Source organism: Natator depressus, chromosome 9 (assembly GCF_965152275.1).
Source record: "Natator depressus isolate rNatDep1 chromosome 9, rNatDep2.hap1, whole genome shotgun sequence".
NCBI lineage: Eukaryota > Metazoa > Chordata > Testudines > Cheloniidae > Natator > Natator depressus.
Genome location: NC_134242.1, coordinates 7,506,864 through 7,511,572, shown reverse-complemented (window position 1 = coordinate 7,511,572; position 4,709 = coordinate 7,506,864).

The window sequence follows — 4,709 nt, the reverse complement described above, 5'->3', positions numbered from 1 at the left end:
CTATTTTGGGTTTTGTAAACTCTTGTTGTGTGAAGCTGTTTCTTTGAGGCACACAAATCGCTGGCTGAGCAGCAAGGCCGTTGCGGCCGTTGGCGGAGCTCCACTGCTGAATAGTTCTCACAGTCGGGGGGGTTTTCTTGATGCATCAATCTGGAGCTGACTTTCCCTTTAAGACAGATCAGTTTCTTTAAGAGTACAGCAGATTATTTCCATGTTGCCCGGTACGGGATGCTACAAGTTTAAGTGCTGAGCATGACAGGGAGCATAGGGGACCCCAGTCTCGCATCAGTGAGATTCTGCCCTGTAGTAGGAGGGAGGCCTGAGAGGGGAGTGTAGAGCTTACTTAACCCCCCTATTAGCGTAGACTGGATCATGTTTATGCCCATGTCTCCTTAAACACCCATCCTCTACCCACACCAACTCTTGTATTTCTGGTCATGTCACATACAGATTTGCAAGATCTAGGCCTGAATATAATAGCAAAGAACCTGGTGCTCACAGCCCAGCCATCACTGCCACAGGGAAACCACAAAAGTAGAAAAGCTTTCTGGGTGTTGGTATGCAGATGAGTAGCACAGAAAGCATTGTTCACTTCATGTTTCTTTGTATTTAATGATCTACTTCGACCACAAGTCGCAGATTCGTTAATGAAGAGTGGGGTTGGAGCCTTTCACCCAAATCCATATTTTGGACAGTTCTTGAAAATCTGCTGTTTTGTCCCACCCTCAGCCTCAATGCAATTGCCAAGTTCAGGTCACATCAATGCGCTAACACCAGGGCTCCTGCCTTCGGTTCCCAAGTAGAAAGAAAAATATGGAGATCCAGGGAGAACTTGGCCAGAAGGTGCAGCTGGGCCCACCACAGGGCTGTGGAGGTTTCTCCAAGCTGCTGTCACCAACCCTGCTGCCCCTTGCTGAATAGATGTCTTCAACAAAAGGGGGAGTGGAATTCGGAGTCAGCATGGGTCAGAGTCAGGTTTCCTGTACACCATCCCTAGAGAGGTGGGCCTCAGGCTTTGAGGGATTTATTTATGTTTGGATCCAGCAAACCTTCCTCTTTCACCTACTTCTTTCCCCCACCACTGCCTGCAAAAAAGAATTTTCATAGAGACAGAAACAAGTTAGTGTATAATGTGGGAGAAGCTTGTTACTTGGTTCAGAGTGATTCCTGCCCCTTTCCCATCCTGTGGCAGTAGCATCCATGTTCCCTTGTAATCAGAAAGCAAGTTATGGGGGACATGAAGGCTTCAGAATTGGGGTCTGGGACATTTGTTATGCATAAGGTGCTGTTGGTGCTAACCGAAGCTGACCGTCCATCCCGTCTCCACTCTGCAACATTGCTGCAGGGGATAAGTGACTAGAAAGAAGTTTAGCTTCCCCCCGCCCCCACCTGCGCCCCACACTCATACATACATCAAAGGTGACAAGTTCCCATCATAGCCACAGCCCAGAGGGTGACCAGATTTTGAAAATTAAACAGGGCCTGTTTTCTTAATCCAGTGCGGTCTGCAGGCTAGAGCAAGTGATGGACACTTATCACTGTGATTGGGAGGAGAGGGTAGCTACATTTCTATCTGCCCTGCAAGCACCCTGGCAAAACTGCCCCTTACTTAACTTCAAGGAAGCCATGGGGGTGGAGGGGCTAGGAAGAGAGCAGTGGAGATCAGCAATTTTATTGTACCCTGGCAAGACAAAGAATCTGAATTTGCAACTGGATGGTTTGGGGCGATGAGATCAAAGGTTCCAGGGGGGCCTGTAACAATTCCAAGTGGGCAGTGGCTGGATGTCCGAGAAGCTGCACACAGGCGCACCCTTTATGGAGTTCAGTCAGTGCTGCTCGATGCACCATTCTTGAGAAGGCTCCATCTCCTCCTCCTGCTGCTGCAGAACCTAGGGCCAGGCCCTATGCATCCCCTACCAGAGAAAGTACCCAATGTCGAGCACCGCACTGGCTCCCAGTATTCTGCCCTGGTGCTACCACGCCAGCCTCCCACCTCCTTGCCAATGCTGCTGCGACCATAGGGTTTGAACTGGAGTGCTGTCATACTACACACACAAACAGACCAGAAGGAGCGCTGGTAGGGACACGTGGAACTGGGCCTGGTAGTGGTGGCAGTTTGGAGTAGGATGGGGTGGGGTGTTTGAACTGGGACAGTTGGAACTAGGCAGGTGTGAACAGCTAGTCAGGAAGTAGCAGTTTAAACGGACCTGTGGATCTGCATTAGTTTGGAGTGACAGGTCACGGGAGAGTGAGGGCTTGTCTACGCTTGGAAGGCTACAGCTGTGCTGCTGTGGTCTACCTACACCAATGAGAGGGGTTCTCCCATCGGCATAGGTAATCCACCACCCCAAAAGGCGGTAGCTAGGTCTACAGAAGAATTCTTCCATCAGCCTAGCATGTCCACAGCAGGGGTTAGGTGGGTATAGATACATTGCTCAGGGCTGTGGATTTTTCACCCTCCTGAGTGACACAGCTGGGCCGACTTAACTTTTTCGTGCAGACCAGGCCTAAGAGTTTGAATTTGCCGTGTGGAGTGACCTGGAGAGAGGGAGCTGAGCCATGGGGAGTTGGGGCACCTGGGAGGGAGAATGAGAAATGGCTGGTAAGAAAGGATCTTTTGGAAGGGAATTTGAAAAGAGGACGATGGCTGGGAGCAACAGATGGGATTTTAGGGCTGATTTAGGGCAGCTGGGACCGTGACAGTTGGGGTTTGGTTGTGGGGAGCGATGGTCTGACTGGCAGTTGTTGCAGAGGACATTTGAATGGGAAGGTGACAGTTGGGATTGGGGATGTTTGAATGTGGGCAGTTGGGAAGGGCAGTTTGAATTGGGGACTGGGAGAGCTGGGACGGGGCGCAGCGTGTGTCTGTGCCATAGTTAACAGACTGCAGGGCAGAGTGGGTGTGAAGAAGGACAGAATCAGAGAGGCCTTGTCGTCATCCTCAGGGGACCGTGGGCAGGGGCCAGGGTAGCATTGCTGCCACTTGGGTTTGTGTCCTGCTGACCCCAGCAACGTAAATTCCTCTCTGGGAGACAGTAGGCTCTGGGCAGATTAAGGGGTCTGGGCAGCCCTCCTGGAGGAGGGAGGGGTGTCTGTGTGGCTGGTGGAGGCAAGGTCTGGGCTGGCCCCTGTAGGAGAGGGTGTCTGTGTCACGGGGGGACACTGGGTCAGGGCTGTTCCCTGCAGGGAGGGAGCATCTGTGTGGCAGGTGGGCATCAGATCACGGCAGTCCCCCTGGAGGAGGGGGGCGTCTGTATCATGGGTGGACACTGGGTCCGGGCTGCCCATCTAGAGGAGGGGGGCAATTGTGTTGTGGATGGACACTGGCTCAGGGTCATTCCCTGCGGGAAGGGGTGTCTGTGTCATGGGTGGGGGACATCAGTGTGGCGGATGGACAGAGGGTCTGGGCCGTTCCCCAGGTGGAGGGGGGCATTTGTGCCATGGGTGGACGCTGGGTGTAGGCTGCCCATTGGAGGAGGGGGTGTCTGGGTGGCAGGCGGATGGCGGGTGCAGGTTGCCCTGAGGGAGGGGGTGTCTGTGCCATGGCGGTGGACGCCGGGCATGGGCTGTGCCTCTGGAGGAGGGGGGTCTGGGTGGCAGGTGGACGGCGGGTTGCCCCTGAAGAAGGGGGTGTCTGTGCCATGGCGGTGGATGCCGGGCATGGGCTGTGCCCCTGGAGGAGGGGGTGTCTGGGTGGCAGGTGGATGGCGGGTGCAGGTTGCCCTGAGGGAGGGGGTGTCTGTGCCATGGCGGTGGATGCCGGGCGTGGGCTGTGCCCCTGGAGGAGGGGGAGTCTGGGTGACAGGTGGATGGTGGGTTGCCCCTGAAGAAGGGGGTGTCTGTGCCATGGGGGTGGACGCCGGGCATGAGCTGTGCCCCTGGAGGAGGGGGTGTCTGGGTGGTAGGTGGACGGCGGGTTGCCCCTGAAGAAGGGGGTGTCTGTGCCATGGGGGTGGACGCCGGGTGTGGGCTGTGCCCCTGGAGGAGGGGTTGTCTGGGTGGCAGGTGGATGGCGGGTGCAGGTTGCCCTGAGGGAGGGGGTGTCTGTGCCATGGGGGTGGACGCCGGGCGTGGGCTGTGCCCCTGGAGGAGGGGGGGGTCTGGGTGGCAGGTGGGTTGCCCCTGAGGGAGGGGGTGTCTGTGCCATGGGGGTGGACGCTGGGCGTGGGCTGTGCCCCTGGAGGAGGGGGGGTCTGGGTGGCAGGTGGACGGCGGGTTGCCCCTGAAGAAGGGGGTGTCTGTGCCATGGGTTGTCGCCGGGCGTGGGCCGCTCCCAGTAGCCCAGCAGCAGACTCCAACCCTCCCAGCCATGCCTGGGGTTGGTGGTGCCCCCTGCAGCTGGGGCCTTGGGGAGCCAAGCATCGGCCTAGCTCCTCCCGCGGGGCTCCAGCAGGGGGCGTAGCCGCGCTACGATCCCCCGGCTCCCGGCACGGTCCCTTCCCGGGCGCCCCCTGGCGGCCGCGCCCCGCCGATCGCTCGCGCCCTCCGGCGCCCCCTGGCGGCCGCGGCCGGGATGTCCGTCCCCGGCGCCCCCTGGCGGCCGCCGTCCCGCCCCTTCTCCGTGCTGCCGGCCGGGTCCGGCGCTCCCGCGGGCCGGTGCCGAGGGGGGCCTGCGCGGCTCTCCTCCCCCCGGTGCCCTCGGCCGCGGGGCCGCCCGCCCATGGATTTCACATAGCGGCCGCCGCCGCCGCCTCCGCCTGCGCCGCTCC